Source organism: Pan troglodytes, chromosome 1 (assembly GCF_028858775.2).
Source record: "Pan troglodytes isolate AG18354 chromosome 1, NHGRI_mPanTro3-v2.0_pri, whole genome shotgun sequence".
NCBI classification, from domain to species: domain Eukaryota; kingdom Metazoa; phylum Chordata; class Mammalia; order Primates; family Hominidae; genus Pan; species Pan troglodytes.
The window spans coordinates 196363764-196391508 of record NC_072398.2 but is presented as its reverse complement, the minus strand read 5'-3'; the positions used below and the strand labels follow the sequence as shown (position 1 = coordinate 196391508).

The 27745-nt window shown below is 45.2% G+C and overlaps 1 long non-coding RNA gene across 1 annotated transcript in view; it reads right to left on the bottom strand.

Annotated features, from left to right (window-relative positions):
- Window positions 1-16137: 16137 nt before the first annotated feature.
- LOC129143533 (uncharacterized) overlaps window positions 16138-27745 on the bottom strand; it is a 68732-nt gene continuing 57124 nt past the window's right edge. The window contains exons 3-4 of the long non-coding RNA XR_008547102.2: window positions 17673-19715; window positions 16138-16572 (exon numbers count right to left, since the gene is read on the bottom strand). This is a non-coding gene — a long non-coding RNA (uncharacterized LOC129143533). The remainder of the gene's footprint in view (window positions 16573-17672; window positions 19716-27745) is intronic.

Genomic DNA, 27745 nt, shown 5'->3' with positions numbered 1-27745 from the left:
AAAAAAAGTATCCCATTTCACTTACAACATCCATTTTCTCACCACTTTCAATTTTTGAAATTATTATTCCACTTTGGATTCCATCATAACCATATGTCTCTTCTAACCAGCATTTTCAATAAGCTCACTCGCCACTTCTCCACTTCTCCACTTATTGTTGGTCATGATGATAACAACATTTGTAAAATACCTTCAGTGTAACACAAACAGTGCAAACATGCCCCAACAAATCAGGTGATAACCAGTCACAACTGCTACCGCCATGTGTTGGTAGCAGGAAGAGCTAAAATGCTTTTGCCACGGAGCAGCGGTCAACAGGCTCTAGGTATCTGTAAATAAAGTTTTATTGAAACACATCCATGTCTATTTATTTAAGTATTGTCTATGTCAGCTTTTGAGCTACAGTGGCAGAGTGGAGTAGTTGTGACTGAAACCGTATGGTCCTCAACACCAAAAGTATTTATGATCCGGACCTTTACAGAAAGAATTTGCCAACCCCTGCTCTGGAGTGTTTATAAAAATTAATAAACTTAAGTTTGCAAACAGAGAAATATACAGCTTGAGTCTACACATGACTCAGTGTTGTGGGAGGGACCCAAGGGGAGGTAATTGAATCATGGGGGCCAGTCTTTCCTGTGCTACTGTCGTGATAGTGAATAAGTCTCATGAGATCTGATGGGTTTATCAGGGGTTTCTGCTTTTGCTTCTTCCTCATTTTTTCTCTTGTTGCCACAATGTAGGAAATACCTCTCACCCCTGCCATGATTCTGAGGTCTCCCCAGCCATGTGGAACTGTAATTCCAATTAAACCTCTTTCTCTTCCCAGGCTCGGATATGTCTTTATCAGCAGCATGAAAAGGGACTAATACACTCAGATAGACGGCCCTTGTGAAGCTCATTTGCATGAGACCTGAGAGCCTTTTGAGAGAATTTATCCTAAGTAAAGAAGGGATCAAACTCAGATAACCTGACCCAGCTGGATAGTTTAATCAATGAAAGGAAATTTCTCATTACTACCTGATGGCTTAAGTCCAGCTCATCTTAGTCTATTTCCATAGACACGCGTCTGGATCTTAGAGTGGAGTGAGCTTACCTCAGTCAACTGTGGCCTCAATAATGCTGCGTAACAAACCATCCAAAACTTGGTGGCATACAACAGTCAGCATTTACTCCTTACTCTGGCATCTGCAGGTCTACTGGGGAGGCTCTGCCTCAAGCCATAGGCCTGCTGTATCTGGCTTTGTTCCCCAGGTTTCTCGATCTGGAGGGCATGTTCTTCTCCCAGCAATGGCAAAGGCCCAAGAAGGCAGCAAGTCCAACTGCGCAAGCACATTCCAAGCTTTTGCTTGCTTTGTAACTGCTAATGTCCCATTAGCCCAAGCAAGTCATGCGGCCAAGCTCAGCATTAATGGTTGGGAAGTACATTTCTCTCCTAGAGGTTTGGGGAGAGAAAATGAATATTTGCTGAACAATAAAATACCTAAGTAAAGACAGGAGGCTTCGGGAGGCCGAGGCTGGCGGATCACGAGGTCAGGAGATAGAGACCATCCTGGCTAACACGGTGAAACCCCGTCTCTACTAAAAATACAAAAAATTAGCCAGGCAAGGTGGCGGACGCCTGTAGTCCCAGCTACTCAGGAGGCTGAGGCAGGAGAATGGCATGAACCCGGTGGGGGCAGAGCCTGCAGTGAGCCGAGATCGCACCACTGCACTCCAGCCTGGGCAACAGCGAGACTCCGTCTCAAAAAAAAAAAGACAGGAGGGCCTGTGTCATCCAACTTTATAGAAGTTTGGGATGCCTCCAAGATAGTGCAGCACAAGAGGCGAGAGGCTTTCTCCCTTCTTCTCCACCTACAACAGACCACTATTCAGCTTTGGGCCCGTGAGCTGTGTCCCTTGAGAGATGGCAGCAATAACAGAGCCCAGTGAAGCAACAGTGGGGCAACAGTGGTGACTGGTGGACACTTCTGGGCCTGGCAGACCAGCAGCAGAGCTCACAGGGTTGCCCAGGAGTGCAGAGGGAGAGGCTGCAGTGCCCAGCAGAACAGCAACAGTGCCCGGAGTTCCCAGCACCTGCAGAGCAGCAATGATGGCTGCAGGGCCATGCCCAGTGGAGCAGCAGCACCCCCTAGAGGGCAACTTGGTGCTCACTGAAACAGCAGCATATGTGTCCAGAAGTGCCAGAGACGTCCCAGGGATTCTTGGGAAACCACGAGATTTTTCAGAGGGTGGTAAGGTGGGGACACAAGACAGTGAAATTTGAGCCATTTCTGTTACCCATGATTTCACTGATACCCATGGACTGGTGGATCCTGGGGAAATTTCTATTATATAAAGTGGGATATCTAACCCTGAATCCCAGACCCCCTCAGAGCAGAGAACAGGTTCCCCAAAATACATACACACACACACACACACGAACATACACATACAGAGAGAGGGAGAGAGAGAGAGCACAAATACCCTTAGATCCCACCCATCAGAAAGAAACAGGAGCCTTAGCTTCTCCTAGCATCCGCTTCCTTCTTCCCATAGACTCATCAAATATAGATTTCTACCTATTCTAACCAAGACAGGCCAGTGATCTGTAACTAATCCTGTGCCTGGAGGGCAGAGCAGCCTCAATTCTGGGGTCTCAGGAGAAGAACATTGGAATGGCCTCTTTGTGGGGAAGCTCCTCCCTGCTCTCCATCTGTCCAGCCCCACCAAGCCCTGTAGTTGGTGATCATTAAGCAGTAAAGGCATCCCTAATGGTGGCTAATGGCGGGCTTAAGTACTCGTTACCTGAAAGAACCCCTGGGGTTGGCTCACTTACTGTATTGAGTGATCCTGCAGACCCACGGAGCCACTCTTTCTAATGAGGAGAGCGACTGAATGCTGAATTCAAGCCCAGAAAACAGCTGGGGAGAGAAGGGGAGCCTGCCAAGGCCTTCTATAAGGGTCCAATGTGAAAGCACAGCCCTCCTCTTGCTGTTCCCCTGTGGCTCCAGTTGCCCAGGCTGCCCTGAAGGGGTTGAATAGGGAATATGGCATTAATAGTTAACAGCTGAGGCTTTCAGGCCAGCCTCAACTTTCACCTCCACTCTATCTCAGTCACCAATCCCATGACAACAGCCTGGAGCCCTTGCTTCCCCAAAGCTGCCCTGCTTCAAAAATCCATTCTGCCTCTGGTTGCCTGCCTTCCAGGCTCTCTCCCACCTGCCTCCCACCACCCCTGCCTTTCCTTGCATATTCTCTATACCAGTCATGACCACACATTTCTCCCAAGTGTTCAAGCCACAAACTTAGATATCCGTCCTCTCCTTTGAATCTATCACCAAATCCTACAATTCTTCCTTCTAAATGTCTCTTAATTCTACCCAGCCCTCTCTATCTTCCTTGGGCAACTTCCCATCATCTCTCACTTGGCTCACTTTGGTGGGCCTCAATGGCAAGGACCCTGTTGTATCCATCTTTGAATCTCAAATGTTGCACCCAGGCCTGGCACAAGATAAGAAATCCTGAAATTCTTATCAAATGAATGGGCCAAAACATATTCATGGCATTGTTCTCAATTTGCGTCCCTTCCCCAGTACTAGCTGTGTGTACTTGGACTGGTCACTTGTCTGCTCTGAGCCTCTGAATCTCCACCTGATATGCAGAGAATTCAATCTCAAGTAGAATTGTTGTAGAGATAGAAGTAAATAATACTATAATAGAAGGAATTCGTTATGTTAATAACAAAATGAGAAACAATGACTTAAGCCAAGCAGGGCTTTTCTTTCTTCTCTGGTAAGAAGAAAGCCTCTAGAAGATGTTGTTGCTATGTTGGCCCAAAGGCACAGGGACATCTAGGCCAAGACTTCTACCACATTCTTAGCCTTTTCCTTATGATTAACTTGTGGTTGCAAAATGGCAGCTGTGCCTCCAACATCAGCCCACATTCCAGGTAGAAAGAAGGGGAAATGCCAAGGGCAATGAACAAAAGGAGTTCATACTAACTGAATCTGCCATTTTTAAAGAACTCCATGCAGTTTCAATTTGGCCAAAAAATAAAGCTTTGGACCAGACATCAAATATCTGCCTCAATGGCTGTATCAGTCAAGGTTTTTGTTAAAGGTACTGGAAACATCTCTGGCTATATTAATTTTTAAGAGAATTTCTCTCGGGAGGCTGAGGCAGAAGATTCGCTTGAACCTGGGAGGTGGAGGTTGCAGTGAGCTGAGATCATGCCACTACACTCCAGCCTGGGTGACACAGCGAGACTCCGTCTCAAAAAAAAAAAAAAAGAGAGAGAATTTCTTAGAATGACATTGGAGGCTTACAAAATTATTAGGAGGCTGAGGTACCAGGGTTGGAAAATAAGCAAGAACCAAGGGCTCCCCCAAGGGCCAAAAAACAGGAAATGATCTGGCTAGGATGCTGTGGTCACTGCGGAAGAAGGACACTGACATTAGCCACAGTTGCTGTTGCCACTGGGCACTACCACGATTACCACAAATGAATTCCCAACCATTGGTGGGGGTTTTTGCATTACATGCTCCAGACTGAAAGTCCTGGGCAGCACAACCGATCGGCCAAGCTCAGTGTATCAATCAGGGTCCTGGCAGGAATTGGGAAGGGTTTGAGAAGAGTTTAATAAAGGGGCCATTTACAAAGGTGAGAGGAGGGCATAAGGAAACCAAAGGAATGGTTCAGCATTATGGAGTTTGTAGTAGCAAAGTGCCATGATTGCCCACCCACAGGAGGCAAGGAACAGAGTGGTTACTGGAACCCAGAAAGAAAAGAAAGTTTTGCAGAGAGGGAGGGCCACCTACAGGAGCTGTAACTTTTCGTGGAGGGAAACAGTCAGTCAGCCTAAGGTGACCTGCAGGGAAAGATCTAGGAAAATCTATGCCCTGACCTCACTCTTCCTTCTTTCTAACCTCCTACAACACTCCTCTTTGACTACACCCACCTGAAACCCAAAGGACAAGGAGCTCATTGATCTAGTGGGGAAAGGCCAGCCCCTGGGGACACAGAACAGAGTGGAGAATGGTGGCAAAAGGATCTGAAGAAGCCAATAACAATATCTAGCACAAGCCACCCTTTTTACATCTCAGCATCTACTTTGGTCATTCCTCTGGGTAAAAAGCTCATGTCTTCAATACAGAGAACACACAAAGTCCATCTCTTCTGTATCATTACAAGGTAATGTCAATTCAGTCAAACTCTCTACTGAAACCTAAAAGAGGAATACCACCAGTATTCTTCATATAAGGTAGTAGAGGAGGAGAAAAAGAGAAAAATAACTGCCGTAAAGCTTAGCTGCTACTCTCCATGCTTTTATAGCTGAACATGAGACATAAGTAGGTAATCCATAGTGCCCTCTTCTACTGCCCAATCCACGTACCCCTTGGCCTCTTGGAATGCCCGATGGGGTGACCTAATCCTTCATTCTTGTGAGATCCGAGTCCTCTGCGGTCTTGTCTTTATTGGGTTGTCACAGTTTTCCACTGGTCAGGACTATTGCACAGGTGAGTACTAACAGATGTTCCAGTGGCCCTGTGGTTCCAAGCAGAGTACTTCTTGCCCCTCTTGTGTGGCAACAAACCAATTTCCCCTGGCAGCCAGGATCAACTATCCTGGTCAGCACAGAGATGCCCCCTTCAGCCTGGTGGTTCAGCCACACAAGGATCCCAGAATGGCCAGGGGACTATCTCAGCTTCTAATTACTGGGAAGCCCAAGGTCAAGGAAACAGCAAGTGAAAGAATCTTCAAGTAGGTTACTGAGTGTAATTGTGAAAAAACTACTTCCACCTCTTCCTTGGGGCCCAGATCCATTCACTTTGGCTATGGAACAGCACCAGACATTGACTACTGGTTTAAGACATACACCATACCCTGCAGAATCCAACCTCATCTTCGCAGATGCTATTCATCAATTGAGGCTATTCAGTTGTAACTGAACTTTCAGCAGACCTCTCCTTCACCTTATCAAGCCAGTTTCTTCTGGGTGATGGGGCATGTGATTAGAATAGTGTGCGTGGTCTTTAGTTCAGTACCTTACTCCTTTGCCTTAAAAAGTGTGCCCTGGTTGGAAGTATTACTGTGTGGATACCAAGGAGATGATAAGTCCAGAAATGATGGTTCTGGACTTCAGCTGGTGCTGTAGGCAGGAAAAGAAAGCCTATATTTGATGTACAACCTACTCAGCCATGCCCAAACAATGTACCATGGGAGGGCTTTGTTTCACGGAAGTATTAGGAAATGCATTGGCAAGGAGGTAGAAGATTCATGGAAATCACTGGGCTTATCACCTGCCCCATTTCCCAGAAGCAGCTGGCCTGATAGGAAGGTGAAACAGTCTGCTGAAAGTTCAAAGCAAGCATCTCTGCTTGTGGATTATTACAGAAGTTACACACTCCTTGTCTCTGATGGTTTGTCACCACCATCTTGCCTCGACAGCACTGGGACCCCATTATACCACAGAGATCAAGGATCCTAGTTCCATCTCCAGCTTACAGATGACTCACTACAGAGCTCTTAAAGGATTCTGGTGCCTATTGTCAATGCATTTTTCAACATCTTGGTGCACCCACCACCCCCATGGTGTACCCAGGAAGGTTTCACAGACTTTCTCCCTGCAGAACTCTTAGATCATCAGTACCAGCAGCCAGGGTGACTTCAAGTGTAGTCATCAAGCACAGATGTGCATGCACTGCAGGCAAGTCTTACTAGTGTCCTAAGGGGCAAGCCACAGTTCAACACAATTCCCATCATCACCAATTCCCTCAGGTGAATTGGCCACCATGCCATTTTCCTAGATCACTAGGCAAAGCCACAGTCGCGAACTCAATGACGCCCAAGAGAGATCTCCGACAGCACAGTTCACAGGGCACATTAACCAGCCCTCCAGGCCATTGTTAAACCACAGCCAATGGCAGCTGTAAATGACTTTGTGTATACACATACCTCACACTCAGCACATATAGCCTTTACACACCTCACCCTCATCACACCTGCACCCCTCAGAGAGGTTCCCCAGACAGCACACCATCAGCAATTCTACACACAGGCTTGTACACAAATACACAGGCACTTGGATCTTTCTTTGAAATAGAGTTGTGCCACAGAAAACACTTCAAGCCGTGTGCTTAGAGAGCTCAGAGATCTTGTGTGGGAGGCAGGTCAGGGGCTGGGTGAGGGGAGGAATCTTGAAACCAGACATAAATGGAGTGGAGGCAGGCAGGTTTACCCTGAAGTTGTTTTATGTCTCTCACAATGGCTACCAACATCTCAGAAGTCAGGAAATTGAAAAGTGAGCATCTCATGCTATCCACTTAGCGGAGTGGCTATCTGGAATTGAATTCCGAGAGAGAGAGAGAGAGAGAGAAAGAGGAATCATTTGTCCTCAGAGAAGGACTAAGAAGGATCTGTGCAATGAAGACAGCCCACATCCTAGAGATACCCAGATCTGGGTTACAGCTGCACTAATTAGCTGTGTGAGCTTGGGCAAGTTATCTCACCTCTCTGAGCTTCAGTTTCCCAGTTCTATAATAGGGTTACCGTGAGAGTTCAATAAGACAACTTTAGGCAGTACCTGGCATTCAGAAAGTGCCATTTCTCTTTTCTTCCCCCTTCTCATTGGGGAGAATGAGGAACGTGAAGCCTCCAGGGACACTGGGCCTCATACCCCACGATCAGGCACCAAATCCTAGCCACTCTATTGTAATTTTATTTCTGTCGCTAAAGTGCTTCACCCCTGAATACTGGATCTGAGTTTGACCCAGTATTTGGATATCTGCCAGTTTTTGGCTCCATGCTGGGATTTGGTTTTCTGCCTTCTCCCATGAACTCTTTTTGCTGACTCTGCTTCCTGACTCAACTCCATTCTACCATTTTTCTATTTTTCTCTCTGTTTCTTCCTTCCTCCCTCCCCCCTTTCCTTCCTTCCTTCCCTCTTTTCTTCTTTCCTTCTTTTCTTTCCCTCCTCTCTCCTTCCTTCCCTCCCTGTCTCCCTCCTTCCTTTTCTCCCTGTCTCCCTCCTTCCTTCCTTCTCTCCTCTGTCCCTCCTTCCTGTCCAGAATAGCTCTGAAAAATCTGCAACATGTCCAATGCCGTGCTAGGCATGCAGCCTAACAGACAGTCCCAGAAACAAGACAGATGTAGTCCCTGATCTCAAGGGCCTTCATTCAGATAGGGGAGACAGAACATGAACAAATATATAACAGAATGTTAAAATGCAATTGTTAGCCAGGGCACCAAAAGACAATAGCTCTCATATGTCAAAGGAGGTTGTAGACCATATGCACAATTTGCAAAGGAGGTTGTAAACATCAGTTTCACATCCAGTGTATGTGCAGGTCAAGAGATGGATTTGGGGAAAAAAATATTTTAGCAGAGAATTTATTGGAGTAAGCTGTGCTACGAATCCTACCCCTACCCAGGGTGGAGGAGAGGGAGGCTGTGGAAGGCCATGGGAGGTACAGCTTACTGACAGGTGTTTGGTTTTTCTTCACTTCTGGGCATCAAAGAGATTGTACTTCATCTACCTTACCTTGAAGTCAGGGATGGCATAATTTGCTTTGGCCACTGAAATGTGCCACTTGCAGATGGAAGCATTCCATGACAGGATTCAGCCCTGCTGCCCTCTCTTCCTTTGCTGTGACAATTGTAGAAACACTTTTTTTATTATTTAATTCTATTAAACTCATTTAGCCCATTAATATTTATAACAATTACTGAAAAGAAAGAGGGGGTCATCTTAGGTCCTATCAACAGCATCTGAGTGACTATCTAGCAGCTACTTAAGGTAAAAATTATTTTCTCATATGAAGCAAAAGTTAAGTTCACTAAAAATAGTTGTTTTTTCTCATGCAACAGGGTTTTTTGTTGCTGTTGTTGTTGTTGTTGTTGTTGTTGTTGTTTTGTTATTGCTTTTGAGATGGAATCTCACTCTGTCTCCCAGGCTGGAGTGCAATGGCGCAATCTCAGCTCACTACAACCTCCGCCCCCCAGGTTCAAGCAATTCTCCTGCCTCAGCCTCCCAAGTAGCTAGGATTACAGGTGCCTGCCACTGAGCTCAGCTAATTTTTATATTTTTAGTAGAGTCGGGGTTTCACCATCTTGGCCAGGCTGGTCTTGAACTCCTGACCTCGTGATCTTTCCGCCTTGGCCTCCCAAAGTGCTGGGATTACAGGCGTGAGCCACCGCACCCAGCCCACAACAGGGTTTTTTATTGTGGGCAAACATAAAATTTACAGTTTTGACAATTTGCAAGTATATAGTTCAGTGGCATTCAATACATTCACATTGTTGTGCAACCAACATGACTATCCACCTGCAGTACTTTTTTGTACAACCATTTTTTATATCCAGGTGCCATAGATTAAAGCATCCTGGAGCACTGAGTCAACACTTGGAAGACAACTGCTCTTTTGTGTTATCTGGACCCACAGTGGATTGAAAGCAAGAAATAAATTTGTGTAGTATTAAGCCACTTTGGTTGGGGTCTGTTTGTTAGCTCAGCATTATCTAGCCTAGCCTGATGAGTACACAGGTGCTACCTCCTCACCCCAAATCAAGAGACTATGGCTTTGTGATACCCCCTGGAGAACGTAATGTGGGAATCCTGTAATCTCAGTTGAGAAATCCAAATGTCAAGAGGCTGGCTGCCGCAGCCTGTGATGCAGAGCTGAGGGCTACAGTCTGGAAAGTGACGTTCTTCCAGAGTTTGCCAGAGCAAAGGAATAACAAGACTTTCACATGAATCTGATATAAGTCAAGTGCAAGAGAGAGCCAGGGTGGGGGTCATCTTAGGTCCTTTCAAGGAAGGCCACATGGAAGAGCAAACAGACCTCAGCAGAGAGAAGGCGGAGATGCTGCTGGATTCTCAGGAGAATGCAAACAGCCGAAATAGAGATGCATGAGGTCTAGATCAGGGACTGCAGGTGAGAAATCTTCAGTGAGAAGGTGGGCATCTCTGAAGTCTCCCAAAAGCACCCATGAGAGGAAGAAGTCACTTTAAACATGTGCCAAGTCCAAAGAGATTTGAAGCTGGTCACCACTGTGATAACAGTCAAGTGAAGTCATCCTTGCTCCCCTAACCTCTTCTATGACTTCCTCATCCAGTCCTGGAGGCATCATGAACATGGCTAGCAAGATGAGAGAGGAGTAGAAGTACTACGTGAATAAAGAAAGAGAGAAAGCACCAACCACACATCTTCCTTCCCCTACAGCTTCCAGCGTGCAGCAGGCTGAGTCGAGAAGTCTATCCTTCAAGGCAAGATTGTGGGGCTGCATATTTTAATTACTAAATTAGAAATATAGTTGAAACTTAAAGTATCTATAGGACTTTTTATTATATGGTAACAACCATAGATGTTAAGAGCCCAGTTGGGTTTTTATCCAGAGACAAGAGAAGAAGTAGGCCCATAGAATGTAGTTTAACTGGGATCATGGGAGACAAAAATAAAATTGCTTTAGAACTGCATCTCATGAGCCATACTCCTTCAACATAATGGCACAAATAAATCTACACATATTTTCTGAGATCAGCAAAGTCATGTAAAAGATTTGACAGGAGTGTTATAAAGAAATTATTTGTGAATCAAAATGAGAAGTGGTCAGCCACAGGCACAGAACAAGTGGTACTTAGAGGACCACTGGACTGTCCATCCCAGCCCTGAGGATTCGGGTCACCATGGACCGTGGCCTTGACCCCTTCAGTTTCCTGTAACATACTTGTGGCATATGTACAGGTTGATTCTTTAGGGTATCATGGCTTCACGTTGTTCACCTTTCACATTGCGTAGTTAAATCCTATTGTTCTAATTGCACATGTACTAGGAGTGATGGAAATTGTCAACTGGCTTTCAGCATCCACTCCCACCTCCTTCTACTGAGTATTCCTATACTGGAAAGATTTGTTTTAGTCTACATTTCCAAGACTCCCTTGGAGATTGAGTGATTGAGTTCTCAATGAGAAATAGGTTTCATCATTCAAATGCACCTAGGTGAAATTTTGCAGGGAAAAGTGAGGCAGGGGCTGTCTTCCTTTTGACAAGCAAGGGAGTAGAGATATTAGTAGGCTTTCATCAGACTTCATGTTTCAGCATCGAGGCAATTGTGGTAGTGCCACAGGCAGACTCCTGAGCCCTAGATCACAGCTATAGCTTTGTACATTTGACCTCAATTATTTCAGGCTCAACCTCCTGATCTCCTGCTATCCAGATTACATCAAAGGTAACAGCTCCCCCAGTGGATCCATTCTACTAGGAATCAGTCCTGGAGGCCCCACTTAGAGTTTGTCCTCCAAGCCATCCAGCTATTTTGGAAGCACCTAATTCCTCATCATAAATAAATCTCTTTCTTCAAATATCCAAAGTTCCTGTGTCCAGCATTAAAACCTGACTGATGCATGAAAACACCTTCTGATTGTAATTTAACTACGCGTTTGGCATGGCCAGAAAGAGAAAATGCTGTGTCCAGAGGACATGAGTAGCCATGCCATTCCCCCAAGTGGTAATATTTTTCAAGGAGGTCTGATGTCGCACGCCAGACCTTTATGAAATCCACTGGCCTAAGTACATTGGTATTCATTCCTGAGTTTGATCCATTCCGGGGCATGGACCAAACTGTTTATGTAAGGCTAGACTGAAGCCTGGGCATGGGTGAATTCACCAAGAAAAATAGCACCTTGTAAGGCCTGGGGGGAAACAGACCACCTGGTTTTCTCTGGTGGCACCTCAACTTTGTACACACTTCAACATTCAAACACCCCAGAAGTCCTTCTGTGTCTCCATATGGCCACTCCTGGTGAGATCAGACCTGCCAGGCTGTACTGCCCATGTAGCCGATCTGGACCACTTGTCTATGCCCTCCATCCCCAGTCCTCCTCCTGCTGCTCCCTCTTATGACAAAATCACCATGCGGTGACATTGTCCAGTTAGCTGCTCTTTAGAAAACACTGCCACTTTGGCTGGAAAAGTCCAGCATTGACGCATTCCCACCCAGGCAAAATGCACCCAAGAAACAAAGCAAGTTGTGCCTCCCTCAACCACAGCAGGGAGTCATGCATCAAAGTCAGTGTGTTGGCAGGGACGGCAACCTCAACAATTTTCTCTTAACCCTTCCTTTGTTCTCCGTTCCGTTTAAGCTCCTTGAACAACAGGTGCTTTTGAAGACAGAAACTGTGTCCCCTTGTCCTTACATTCTATACTCCTAGCTCTGGAGTATACAGAGTAGATGCTTAGTGATGGTTTGTTGGATGAATGACACTTCTAGTTGTTGCCTTTTTTCTTGCCCCTCTCCCCTTACACCATGCATACCAGCCACAGAGGGGAGATTTCATTCCATGCCTTCCCATACCCTCAGCCTTCGCACATTTTTTTCCTCACTACGTAACACACATCCACCTTCAAGTCACCATTTACACCTACACTTTCCAGGAAACTTTCCTGACTCGTTAGATTGGTTTCTCCCATTAGACATTCCCATAGCTCCCTGTACTTCCTCCTCATGGTACCCATCACCCCTACATGTAACTACTTGTCCAAGTGTCTGCCTTCCCCACTGAATGGTAAACTGCAAGGAGGCAGTGGGCCACACACTCTGTAAACATCTGTAGAATGAAAGAATGAATGAATTTCTCTGTGAAACACATGCATTAAGAGTTAGGACCTTTCTCTGAAGAACTCTCAGCCAGAATCTCTAACCACAGAATATTGAAGGGAACCCCAGTCTACAAGTTGGCCCTTCTAGAAGATAGCCCAGCTTCTCCCCCACCTGCCCCAGGTTTTTCACACTTAACTCACCCACCAGGACTCACTGGTCTCTTGAGGGTGGGTATTTATTTATTTTATATACTATATTTACTACAGCAATTTGCTTTTATCTTTTCTCTATTTGCCTTTCATTGTGCCATTTTTAGCCCATTTTAGTTCTTTTTTATTATATTTTCCCGTTTTCCTTATTCCTATTCAAAAGAAAATTTCATTGTAAGAAGGCATAGCTCTAAGCAGCTGATTTTTCCTAAACTGGAAACATCAGGTGTCACTCCCATCTTCTCCTATTCCTCCCCACCAGCTAGCACTACAGAGCAATTTCTTCCATCCAGAGGAAGCCTTCTGGTCCTGTCCTGGGAGAGTCCCTAGACTTTAAAGACTTTTCACTGGGATGGTGAAGTGTTTCCCACCAAAAGTCACTGCGTCTAATCACGGAAGAGAGCAAAAGGCCAAGCTTCTCTGGCCCCAGAGAACAAATAAGTTCAGCCTCCAAATGCAACCTTATTGTGAGTGTAATTCATCTGTGCTTCCCCAGAGCCAGGTTCAGGAGCCTTCATCTATAAAGTGTCAGAAAATGTCTGAAAAGTGAATAAATTAACAATGATTGAATGAATGACCGAAAGAGTGAATGGATAGATGAATGAATGGGTGGGATGATGGTACAGGGATGGACTAATGAACAAATGAATAAACACGAGAAATGAAGGAAACAGTGAATGAACCAATGGGTAAATAAATGACAGATGGATATGCTGGTCAGAGGGATAAATGAGTGAGTGGGAGAGTGAATAAGTAAATTAGTGGATGAGTGATTGAGTGACTAGATGAATGAATGAATAAATGAGTGGATTAATAAATAAGTTTTAGTGAGCCCTATAACTCAGGCATAAACCAGGCATGCTCGTGAGACTGGAAAATGAAACTAGATACTAAAAATACAATAAAGTAATTTAAAAAAAAACACTGTGATAATACAGAGCTCATTGATCAGGGCCCCAAGATCAATATTCTTCTGGACAAATCTTCAGTGTGGTTTCTCAGCCCCACCCGTTGACTGTCACTGGAGCTGTGGAAAAGACAGATTGAGAGACAGTGTGTGGGTGTTGAGAGGTTGTATGTGTGATCAGGACAGTGGTTCTTTTCTCTAGCTGTGCTTTAGAATCCTTTGGGGAGTTTTCAAAACGTAATTGTGATTTACTTGGATTCCAGGCAGAGGGCAGGGGGACAGGAGCAGAAAGGAGGGAGACATGGCTTCGCTTTTATAAAGGCCCCCACAAAGTCTAATGTGCAGCCAGGGTTTGAGAATCGCTGGTTCCAAGGTGAACAACATTCTGATGTGGGTACTTGGACACAATCATTTAGATGCCAATGGCACCTTCACGTGACCAAACAAAAAAAATGGCCTTTCTTCTGTTCTTTTAACCAAGTAATGTGTGAAACTGACACACACACACACACACACACACACACACGACTTATTTTATTGCCTACCCTGCCCACACCCTCTGGAAGGGGCAACCTCACCCCATGACTCCCCCTCCCTCACTCCACACCCTTGGCTGATTTTACAGGGTAGACAGTTGGCCTAGGGGCAGAGTTCTGGGGTAGAGGTCAGATCAGGTGAAAGTCAGGAAAGGAGCACAGTTCCCAGAAATGGGGAGACACATGGGCAGAGAGGCTCAAAGATATCTAAAATACACAATATTTTGACATTAAAAAAATGTTTACATAGCCACTATGACCCAGTAGCATTCAAAATCATCAACATAAAATGTCTCTTTTGTCAAAATATCTCTCTTAGGAGGCAAGATGGCTGGTGAGCTTTTGTTATACAAGGAAACAATAAGATCCCTGACAACCACCTGGCCAAAGGACAGGCAGGGAAATCAGGTGGAGAACAAGCCAGCCACTTGAAAAATAAGTATGGTGTTCTCAGTGCCTGGGAACCAGGGATCTGGGGAGGCGCTTCTCTGCTTCAATGAAGGGGCTTAAGTTTGGGCCACCAGACAGTTCCAACAGTGTGTGTATGGTCTGCTTCTTTTCTGTCCAGGTTACCTTCATTTTTAGGAAGGTTCTTTTTGGAAGTTCATTCTACTGTCTTCACTGTACCAAGAAGAGATGAAAGGAAAAGTTTGGAGGAAAGTGAGAAGAGAGAAAACCACTAGGTTTCTTGGGATGAAGAATAGGTAGGTATAGGGTGGAGTAAAGCACAGGGAATTGCTCACCTATTCCCAGGTACTTGTTCCAGAGAAAGATAAAGGAAAGGGAGGGAAGGAATCTTGAAACTTGAAACTTGCAGGAGGTAAATTCAGGATCAATAAAAGGAAGTGCTCCTTCACACAGCAGGGAATGAATTTACAGAACTCATCACCCCAAGAGGAGATGCAGCTGAAAATATAAGATCCCAAAACCTATAGATACAAATTGGATGATTGAAAGAAAAATGATGACATTAAGTTGACATCTAGGAGAACAATCCTGTTCTCCCCCAATTTACTTTTTAGTGCCTAGTTTAAGACAAGATCCTGGACTATGGGTACCAAGGAGATGACCTAGTGTGATTATCCAACAATCTCATGTTTGATTGCCTAGGAAACTAACTTTTCTTCCTTCTTGCTTCCTTCCTTGTAAGCACCAGTGACAGGTTCCATCTGTTAAACACCTTCTATTTCCCAGGCACTATTACTTTACACCCACTGTCTAATTCAAATCAAGAATCCAAAAAGCATTTATTGAGTACTTTTTTGTGTGCTCATCACTTTACAAGATTTTATAGGTAGTGCAGAATTAAAAGACTCTGTCTAGGTCTTTGAGAAGTCTATGATACATTTGAGAAGACAGAAAAAAATGTGCATAATTTATTAAACAATTGACAGATATAGGAAACCACTGGAGTTGATTGATAAATACAGGAAATCACTGTATGTTTGAGGCATGTAAGATAAGAACTAGTGGGGGCCAAGGACTTAGCAAACGTGTTTATAGCGGGTGATTAAGAGTAGTGCCCTGGCTCCAGACTACGTGATTTCAAGTCCCAGCTCTTCCATTTTGAAGCTGTGGAATTTGGATAAGTTACTCAATCTCTCTGAACCTCAGTTTCCTTATCTGTAAAATGTGTATGCTAAGAATACCTTCCTCTTGGGGTTGTTGAAGGATTAAATGAATCAATGCATGCAAAGCATTCTCCTACTGTCCTCGCCTTTGGTTAAACCCTTCTAGAAGCCAGACATAGGAGAACCCACTGATGTGGACCCTCTAGGTCTGCCCACCAGGGCAGAGACCAGTGTGGAGAAGGGACCTGGAGGAGCAGAACGGAGATGCCGGGCGCACCATCCAACCTACAGCACATTCCCGCTCTCATCCTCACAGAACCTTATTCTTTTCTTTAATTGCAGTTAGAACAATTACTATTTATTTAATATAAATTTATTTAAAACAATACCTGAAACATAGTAAGTGTTCAATAAGCATTAGTTATCGGTATTTTTATCTTTCGTAAGGGCCAGCATGAGGAGAGAGGTGACCCGGAGAGCAGGCCAACCACTTCCTCTGCTGTGTGCTGTGTGATCGGGATGAAATTCAGAAAATCTCATCTCGTGCTGTCTCTCCTGAGCGCTGCACTCTAGACACACTGCCCTTCTCTCTGTTCCTTGAACACAACAGTGAGCTCTTTCCACCTTGGAGTTTTCACACGCGACTTCCTCCTGCCTGGAGTGTCTCTCCTCCCCCGTTCTTCACATGGCTGGCTCCCGCTCATCCCGAAAGTCTAGCTTAAATGTCACTTCCTCAGAGAGGCTTTCTATTGCCATCTGTATCCATCAGGGTCCTGGCAGGAAACAATGGCACATTCACATTAGGATAATTCAAGGAGGTTTCTAAAAGGACTATGCATAAAGGCATGAAGTGAGACAAAGGGGTACCACCAGAGGGAGGACAGAACTGCCCCTAGCCAGGAAGGATAAAGGAACAAGACAAAGAATGTGGCCAGCCCAGGGTAACCAGCCAGGGAGAAAGCTAGGGGAATAAATATCCCAACCTCACTCTTCTCTCACCCTCTAATCTCTGGCTGACCACCCCCTTTGGCTGAACTCTATTAGAAGCCAGACATAAGAGAACCCACTGAGGTGGACCATCCAGGTCAGCCCACCAAGGCAGAGACCAGAGTGGAGGAAGGACCTGGAGGATCAGAATGGAGATGCCAGATGCACCATCTAACCTAAAGCACATCCCCTCTCAGAATCTTACTCTTTTCTTTAATTTCAGTTAGAACAATTTCTATTTATTTAATAGAAATGTATTTATTTATTTTATTTAAGAGCTATCTCTAGGCCAGGCGCGGTGGCTCACGCCTGTAATCCCAGCACTTTGGGAGGCCAAGGCAGGCGGATCACGAGGTCAGGAGATTGAGACCATCCTGGCTAACATGGTGAAACCCCGTCTCTACTAAAAATACAAAAGATTAGCCAGGCGTGGTGGCGGGTGCCTGCAGTCCCAGCTACTCAGGAGGCTGAGACAGGAGAATGGCATGAACCTAGGAGGCGGAGCTTGCAGTGAGCCAAGATTGCGCCACTGCACTCCAGTCTGGGCGACACAGCAAGACTCTGTCTCAAAAAAAAAAAAAAAAAAAAAAAAGAGCCATCTCTCACAATGCCATGAGCACTGAAACCATCTTGGCTTTGCTTACTACCAGGTACCCAGTACCTAGCACAGCGCTGGGGACATAGCAGATAATTGGTAAATGTTTGAGACAAATAAGTGGATGAATAAGGTTGCCACTACACAAGAAGTGATAGCCAAAGGTCCAAACTGTATTGTTCCAAAGATATACAGCTGTCTCAAGCTTGGCCCAGACCAGTAGTCAAGTATATCAGAATGCAAGAGACCCAATCTATGTGGACATGTGTCCCCTCTATGCAGAGACTATACCTGGAGTGACAGGATCCTGGTTGGAGGTCACTTGTCCACTGTGAGCAGGACCTGAGTCAACAGCTGAGAATTAGAGACAGATCCAACCCTCAGGAGGGGACCTAGCAAGAACCACGCAAGGCAGTAGGGCCTCAGCTGGAGCTCAAGCTCAAGCAGGATCCCGGTTGCCTGGGGAAAGAACTGAAGCCGACTTTGTCATGGAGTCTCACAAACCAACCTCCCTCCATTCTCCACACTGCAGCCAGTGTGATTTTTCTAAATTATAAATCTAATCATGCCATTCCCCCACTGAAACTCCCACTCACTTTCTCATTTATTCCATGGCTGTGATGTGCAAGTCAAAACTCTTTCACATGGTTTGTAAGTCCCTGCATATCCTGGCCCCTGCCTGCCCCTCCCGCCTCGTCTCACCTTCACCTCCAACAGGCACCCATGCATACAACTTGCATGGTGCATGGGCACACACACCACCCCACCCAACTTTCCACTATGCCATTCCCTCTCTCACCTCTGTGTCTTTTCACACACAGTTTCCTCAACTAAAACACTCTTCACCAGCAATTCTCTTCCACTTGGCTAACATCTTTCTTATTCTTTGGGTCTCAGCTTAAACTTGCTTCCTTTGGATCGCTTCCAGGGATCTTCTAAGGCAGTTGCAGAGCTTCTCCTTAGGGTTTTCAGGTTGTCTCAGCACCTTGTGCTTCCCTCATCAGAACACTGGCCCCTCTGTGTCATATTTGCCTATCTGAGTATCTTTCTCCCTACTGCCCAATGACTTCATGAAGGTGGGGCAGAGTCTGCCTTTTCCTCCGTTGTATACCCAACACATAGCACAGTTCCTGGCACATAATAAGTGTTCAAAATATCGCTGAATGATTGAGTGGATGGATGGATGGTGGGTGGATGGGTGGTCCATGACTGATGTTAAGAGAAAGCTTTGATTCAGAGCAGTTCAATGGAGGCTCATCAATATGTACCGGACCAAAGAGAATCAGAAAGTGCTAGTCATTCCAGACCCACCCATGGGGTCAGACATGCTGAAAGGACCCCTGCCCTGATTCGAGCTTCCAAGGGAGGTTTTATTGCCTGTGAGTGAGCAGGGTCAGGGAGGCCCAGGTTAATGTTACGCAGGAAAGACTTCCTGAGAGAAGTGAACACTGGGATTCAACAGAAGTGATGTGCGGGAGAAATAATACTGTCAAGCATATGTTATTGAACACTTATTTTATGTCAGGGTCTGAGCCAAGAGCTTATATATTTTATTTCATGTAAGTGACAGAGGCAGAATATGAACTCAAAGAGTCTGATTCCAGCGCTACACACACTTAATGAATATACTGCAAAGTCTCTCAAAGCTTGGATGGAGATGAAACAGGAAGGTGTCCCAAGCAGAGACACCCAACAAAGACAGTGATGGAAATAAGCAGGTCCTGGACAGGATTTGGCACAGTGTCAGCTCCAGCAGATGTAGGGAAGCAGAGAGCAGAAGACAAAGAGTGAAGGATGAGACTGAACATCAGACTAAAGACTTTCGGGTTGAACCCACTGGCAATAGGATGTGTGTTGGAATCGTGATTACCTGGTGCCTGAGAGAGAGCTTCCCATGGCTGATGTAAAGGATGGGTGACAAAGGAAGAAAAGACAGAAGATCAGCTGTGAGGCTCCAGGGTGACTCAGGTGACAGATGACAAGTAACAACTTGGAAGGAGGCCCGGGAATAAAGGAGCCATGGCAGAGGAACACAGCCTAAGATCTGAGGAAGTCAGAGGCAGTGGGGAGCCCCCATTCAGCCCTATCATTCTTTTTTTATTCTCAGGGCAAACTAAAGTATTAACTCAGTTCTGGTTCCTACCCCAGACCCAAAAGCTGCTTCTGTTTCCAATTGTCAACACAAGCAGAAAGAAAGTCACCCACCTTGGTTAATTGCTGTTCTGCTGCATGGAGGGGCCCAGGGATCCCAAAGTCATTAAGCCAGGGATGGTTTTGGAGTCTCTAACCTCCAGTCTCTCCATGATACTGAGGAATATGCTTGATTTAATTGCCCTGATTTTAAAAAAAAAAAATCTTTGATGACTTTCATGGAAATAGACTACTAGCTGAGAGACCTTAGTGACGAATAAAAGTTTAGTGCCTGAAGAGCTTCAACAGTCCACCACTCTGAACCTGACTTCCTCTGGCTGGCTAACTCTTCTCCCAAGTGTGTCTGTCTCCTTGACCAAGCAGAGACAGCCCACCTAGGGGCTGTCACTTGGAGTTAGAGGTGAAGAGCAGAGCTGGATGGAGGCATATGGGAATCTTGCCCTCTCTATCTCCCATCTGGCACCCAGCGTGTGCATTCTAAAACGCACACTCATTGATTCATTATACACCTTAAAACCTGCAGGAGCTTCTCAAGATCCTAGAGATGAACTCCAAATCTTTAACATGGATTTAAGGCCCTTTGGGATCAAGCCCCAGGCTACCTCTCTAGCCTCATATAAGCTTATACTTTGTGTTTCCTGGCTGTGAATGGCTTTCAAGTGCCTCGGGGGCACCTTCTTGCCCCTCATTGCAACCGGGGGAGGAGGCCACAAATGTACCAGGCATCCCATCAATGCAGGCTGATGGAGCAGTAGCAAATTGCAATGACCTTATATTTAACTTTGGGAACCTATATTGATTTCCTGGGGCTGCCATAACACATAAGCCACTTGGTGGCTTAAAACAACAGAAATTTATTTTTGCCCAGTTCTGGAGGCCAGAAGTCTGAGATTGAGCTGTCAGCAAGGCTATGCTCCCTTCAAATACCCTAGCAGAGAGTACTTCCTTGCCCTTTCCAGCTTTCAGTGACTGTCAGCATTCTTTGGGTTGTGGCTGCATCACTCCAATCTCTGCCTCCATCTTCATATGGCCTTTTCCTCTTCTCTCCCAGCATTCTCCTCTTTTGTCTCTTATAGAGTCACTTATCATTGGATTTAAGGCCCACCCAGATAATCTAAGATGATCTCATCTTGAGATCCTTAACTTAGTTACATCTGCAAAGACACTTTTTCCAAATAAAGTCACATTCACACGTTCTGGGTTAGGATGTGAAGGCATCTTTTTGGGACCTGACCAAAGAAAGGTGAGTTGGAGGTAACTCTTGGACCGAACAACTCTTTGGAAATAAAGTAACAGATGAGGAATGGCAGTGTGGCCCAGGGAGGTGTCAGGAAGGGCAAAGGTACCCGTCAATTTGCTCTTTAAGCTGTACCCCAGTTTTGCAGTGAAGCTGTGAGCCCCAAGGAAACTCAGAAGGGACCAAAAGTAGACCAGAGCCTGAGGTATACTTCTGTCACCGCTTCCTCTGGAATTGGGATCCTGCCCATCAACAGCCCTTGACCTCAATGCTCTAAGACCCACATCCTTAAGTCTATTTTATGAGCTTAAGGAAAGAAGCAGATACGGGGGAAAGACCATAAACTTTGGAGTCAGGAGACTCGGTTTGAATCCTGGCTCTGCAACTTTCTAGTTGCTTCGTCTTCCTTCACTGTAAAGCGGTAATGCTATTTCTCTCTCAGGGCTGTTTGGGTTAATGAAATATGAGCACTGTGCCTGGCCCATAACAGGGGTTCTAGACATGCTCTGCTTCCTGGCCACCTTCAAATGTCACCCATTCCTTCTGTGGATATCCAGAAAGGATGTCCCCACACCTCCCCAATTCTGCAGGCATCCAGCCCGAGAGGGAGGCTGAAAAAGACAGATAATCATGGGAAGAGGGGAGCTCTAACGGACTCTCTACTTACACTGCACAAACAAGCTCGGACAGAAACTCCTCCTCCTTTGTTCTTTAGGACCCAGCAATGCTTCAGCCCCTGCCACCCTGCATTAAGCAATCTTTCAACTCTCTGTCCTTCTTTATCTAATAAATGGGGTCACTGGGTGAAAGTTGGCACTCCCGTGGTACCTTAGCATGCCTTCCACTTTTCTCCTGGTTGTTATGTAGGATATGATACCATTCGCCTAATCTATTGTTGCTGGACCAAGACAGGGCTGTTTAAGTCACACTCTTGTTGTTGAAAAGTCTAGCAAAGCTCATATCCTTTGAGTATAACAGGAGCCAAATATTCCAAGATTCTATAAGATATTTGTAAGCAAAAAGACAGAGGGGACCAGTGAGAAAAAGTATTGCCAAATTGGAGATGAAAGTCCTCTGATATCCCACCACCACAACCCCTTTCCTGCCCCCATTTGTCACTCTGTACTGGGAAATGTCACAGTATGAGGAGGTGGCTGATGTTAGGAGAGATTGTGCAATACTTGGCAGTGGTTGTAAAATACTTCCGGGGTGAGGAATTTCTTGCATTCTATATAAGTCTAGGGAAGAATCATTCCCCTTTAGACTTGAGGCTTCACATTGCCTGTCTCCATGTGACTGGCTCTTTGGCCCCACTGGGATAATAACATTTTCCAACTTACTGCAAGCTAGAGGGTCGTTGTCATCTTTAAGCTACCCCAGGGTGCCAGGGGCCACCGTGACTGAAAGGTGTCCTAGTCTAGCTACACCTTTATTGAAGGAAACTCTAGTTTGGGCCAGCAGTTCTCAACTGTGGACAATTTTGCTCCCCAACCCCTACCCTGGGGACATTTGGTAATGTTTGGAGAAATTTTTACTTGTTGCTATTAGGCAGGGGTTGCACTGGCATCTAGTGGGTAGATGCTAGGGATGCCACAAAACATCCTATAATGCACAGAACAGCTCCCACAACAAAGAAGTATCCAGCCCCAGATGTCCATAGGTTGAGAGTTTAAGAAGCCCTGAACCGGACCCTTCATATACAATGTGGAAACACCTCTTTGAGTCGCACTAAACTCACTCCAGCAGCATGGGTCATGCCTTGGCATTGAACACTTGCTAGTGAGCTGGTTTTCCCTCTAGCAATGGGCTCACCCAACTCTCTGCCTGCAACCCCACCCCCTCAGGAAGAGCATTCTTGTGGCTAAGATGAAAGACTCATGCCGCAGGCCCCTATGCCAACTCGCCACTTGATTGCTTTTAATTAATTCTGCTTGATTACAGCACATGGGAGTCACATCGGAGAGATAAGACAGGCTCTTCATATTCCATCTTCATTAAAAAGTTTGGATCTGGAAGTTTTTTCAAAGAGCTATGTGTCTCCTTTACTTTTGTGTCATTTTTAATTGAGGAGGGCACAGGGAGATGTGCTGAGCTGTGCTGAATGGAGACTTTGCAAATGCAAGATGGGATGTCTGAGGCCCCTTCTGGGGGAAAAGGCAGCTAGACTGAGACCCAGTAATCTGAAGGAGATAGTCAGGACAGAGCCAGTCCACTGTGTCTGAAAGAGGTGTAGGGAGAGGAAGGGAACCACCAGCATCTCTTTTAGTCCATTACCAATAGTGCATTAGCCCAGATCTACAGAACGACACGGTGCAGAGTCTTTGCCAGGTGTGGATTCTAGAGTAGGAGCTTGAAGATTTTTCCATGGTAATAAGAAGAGAGGGAAAGGGAGGATTGATCACCACTAATTATCTGTAGCCTTCTTCTCTAGCTAGAGGACCATACCCTCCTTGCCCAACTTCTCCATGCAGATTTGATCACTCCTGCCTCTCTACCCCTACAGCGCATGGTTCATCTTTCCAGCAAAGCATCGTGTTGTATTAGTTATCTATTTCTGTGTAACAAATCACCCCAAAACTTAGTGTCTTAACACAACAAATATTTATTATCTCACAGTTTCTGTGTGTCAGGAATTCAGGTGTGACTTAGCTCAGAGCATCTGGCTCAAAGTCCCTCATGATGATGTAATCAAGGAGAGTAGGATCCACTTCCAAGCTCATTCACATGGCTGTTGGCGGGCCTCATGTCCTCACTATCACCTGGAGATATCAGTTTCTTGCCATATGGGCCTCTCCACATAAGAACTCACAACATGGCCACAGGCTTCCAACAAAACAAATGAGCCAGCGAGTAAGAGGGCAGCCCAGAACAGAAGCCAGAGAGTCTTTTTGTAACCTAATCTTGGAAGAGACATCTCACCACTTTCACAGTATTCTATTTGTTAGAAAACATTTGCTAGGTCCAGCTTACATGCAAGGGAAGGAAAACACACCAGGGCATGAATGCCAAGAGGTGGGGGCTACTGGGGGCTATCTTGGCGGCAACCTACCACACCTGTTGCATTGTAATAATCTGCCTCTTCTTCTAGAAAAGTCATTCCTTGAACTTGAGACCCCTGTTTATTTACCTCTTAACCTCTAACACCTGCCCCAGGGTCTGGGACATGCTGGGCACTCAAGAGGTGTTTGGTAGAATGAACAAATGCATAAATGCATGCATGCATGTATGAATGAATGAATGAATGAATGAACGCATGAGTGAATGAAGTAATCATTTCTTAAACCTTAATTAGACTTGTCAAACCAGTCTTCAACAAAGAAAACATGTTTATCTCCAGAACTGCTGTGTCAGGAGCAAATATATCCAGATCATCTAAAAACTCAATTAGGTTATTAAGACATAAATTCAAAATAACAGCATGTGATCATATTTTATTCCATTTAACATGGGCCCATTACTATCCTCTCCTATTATAGTTTGGTCTGAGTCCATTTTTAAATATTTTCTCTGTGGGGACTAATGACTGGTAGTAAATCAATAATGCTGAAAAATAAAGCTTTTCATTATTTTAAACTGCATTCAGGTGACACTAAACAGTACAGTGATGATCAGGAGTGAAGCAGTTTTGTCTAAACCTAGTTAAATTTCATGCAAGATCAATCAAAAGAGGAGCCTGGAACTCAGGAGCAGAGGTTTAAGAGTGACCAGGAAATCCTAGAACCTGAGGACCCAGCACACAAGCTGGGATGAGTCAAGGGCTGGAAGGTGAGCCCAGCTGAAGCTGATTGAAATAAATCAATCCATGTCAGTGTTGCCCCAGGATCAAGACAAGCGGTAACAGGTAGTCAACAAATGAACAGTTGTCCAAGCAAGTTCAGCCACAAGAAAGTTTAGGAGACAATAGGTGTTTCTGCAGGTGAGTGAAATAGGCAGATGCAAAGAACATGGCAGGGAGTGAGGAAGCATAAGGTCCCAGGGCCCTGGGCTCACAGACAGAGCATCTCAAACGCACAGGAGTGGTCTGAGCCAAGTAAGGTCCCAATATTAGGAGGACTAAAGTACAAGGTCAGAGCATAAGGTGGGGAGGTCGGGACTGCAAAATTAGCCCCAGATATCAGGGGTACAAAGTTAGAACTTGGTTTCAGGATTAAGCAGAAGGCTTCTATTCAAGATTGGACTGAGTCCTTGAGGTGCTAAATCTTAAAACGAGGCTCCTTAAAATTCCCTTTCCCCAGAACTGAATTGGGCCCAGAGCCTGGAGATGACTGGAATGGGGACACTGGGTTCTAGGGAAAGAGCAAGGAACCTGTACCTTCCTATCCATCCTTTCCCCAACTCCTGAAGGAGAGGTGCACTCTCCAGTACTCAAGTTCAGGGCCAGCATATTGGACCACGGTCTCACTGAATAGGATTCCAAAAGGGTCCAGCAAACATGGGTGTGGTCATTTTATGGATGTTCTGTCTTATCCCATGAGATTAGGTAAGAGAGCTCAAAGGAACTTTCTGGGAGAAAAAAAATCTTGGTGGTTGATCTAAGCCAGCCCAGCTCTAAGCATCGAGGTAAAACCTCTTGGCTCTTCTTCTGGTTCTATTAACAAACATTGAAGCTTTGGGCTAATCTGTTCTCCCACTGAAATGGTACGAGTTGAGACTTGGTTCCAAGCTTTTAGGGTGGAAGAAGATGAAACAGATCAAAACATTTTAGGCCATGGATGACCACACAGGTAAGGCAAAAATGGCCCCTCGTAACAAGGCTGCTGATTCATGCACCACATTGGGTTCTGTGTATAGAACACCCTCAGGTTGTCTTGGGTTCCTAGCCTACAATCATGACATGATCATATCTCAGCTACACCCCAATATTACTTCCAGGAGTCAATTAAACCAAACCTGCATGCCCAGGAATCAAGATGGGAGAGGAGGGCTCTGGGGTACAGAGTCAACCGGGCCATTGCAGTTTCAATGGAGAGACCTGCACAGGCAGTTTATGGAGAAAACCAATGGTGTAGAAACCAGCATGACCATAATTTGCTGTAGATAAAGGGTGAGGCTTTTAGAAGATGGGAGAAACCACATATTGAATTCATCCTAAGGGAACTACTTCCAAGGAGTTAATTAGGATAAATCGTTCAGTGTGGGTTATTTCTTTATTTATTTAACAACCCTTTATTGATGCCTGCCTGCAGTGTGGCAGGCACTGTGGGGAATACAAACATGCTGAAGGTATGGTCTCTGGTCTCAAAGGAGCTTGTAATCTGGTGGGTGAGACAGATGCCTACAGAGTTAACACAAGAGAGGAAGGAAGTAGGGGAAGGGTTGAGCATGCAACTAGTCAGCCTCCAAGTTCCAGTTAGAACCCTTAGGCTCAGATGTCAGGCGCCGATTTAGAATTCCAATGCAGTGGCAGAGTTGGAAAAGCCCTCCCAGGTCTGGGGGTAAAGAAGCATCCTTATGGACAGCTGGAAGGCAAAGTGATCCATGGTTCCAGTCTAAATCTGAGCATTCCTGGTAGTTATTCTAAGTCTTGTTGGCTGGTTGTGTACACTGTGGCTAAACCTCATGTTAAACAAGAGGTGCTGGCTGTGGGTGAGCTGAATTATTGGACTGTCTCAAAAACTGAATATGGGGTAGACATGCAGGAATGGGGAGCAAGGAAAGAGATATTTGACATGCATTCAAAAATATTTCCTGTTTTGCAAGATGAAAGAGCATTCTGGAAATTGGAGGGTGGTGCTGGTCGCACAAAAATGAATGTATTTAATACCACTGAACCATACACTTAAGATGATACATTTTGTTCTGTGTATTTTACTATAATTTTTAAAAGTTGAAAAAAAAAATCTTTTTTTTTTTTTTTTTTTTTTTTTTTGAGACAGATTCTCTCTCTCTGTTGTGCAGGCTGGAGTGCAGTGGTACAATCTAGGCTCACTGCAACCTCAGCCTCCCGAGTAGCTAGGACTACAGGCATGTGCCAGCATACCCGGCTAATTTTTGTATTTTTAGTAGAGATGAGATTTTGCCATATTGGCCAGACTGGTCTCCAACTCCTGGCCTCAAGTTATCTGCCCACCTCGGCCTCCTAAAGTGCTAGGATTTACAGGCATGAGCCCCTACACCTAGCCTGAAAAAATTTCTTGAATTAACTAATACGTACCAAGCATTATGTTATATGCTAGCCCAGACAAAAATGTGAATAAGACAGAATCTTTGCCCTTCAGATGCTCACAGTTTGAGAGGGAAAGGCAAGAAATAAGTAAATTTCAGCTCAGACATCACCTCTCCCAGGAAGCCTTCCCTGATCCTCTCAGTTTGAGTTAGGGCTGCTTCAAGCTCCCCCTTAACAGTCTGTGCTTGTTTGTTTCATAATTATCTTCATTTATTTAACAAACATTTATTAAGCCAGGCATTAGGGATATAAAACCAAATGAGGCTTTCAGTGTGAAGGAGGAAACAAATATACAGATGAATGAGTGCAAAAAAAAAAAAAAAAAATCATGACTGGGTACAGTGACTCACGCCTGCAATCCCAGCAATTTGGGAGGCCAAGACAGGCAGATCACTTGAGGTCAGGAGTTCAAGACCAACCAGACCAACATGGCAAAACCATGTGTCTACTAAAAATACAAAAATTAGCCAGGCGTGATGGTGCATGCCTGTAGTCCCAGCTACCCAGGAGGCTGAGGCAGAAGAATTGCTTGAAGTCAGAGATTGCAGTGAGCCAAGACCACATCACTGAACACCAGCCTGGACAACAGAGTGAGATTCCATCTAAAAAATAAAACTAAAAAAAAAATCACTACTGCAACTCTCTGACCACAAGGCTGAGCTTCTGAAGGTTGGGTCCAGTAAATCTTGCTGAATGAATGAATGAAAAGGTGGATGTATGAATAAATGAGTGCTGCAGTGTAGATGAATGAGTTACAAACTATATGACCATGCATTTGAACAGAGGCCATTTAAACTGGGTTTCAAAAGT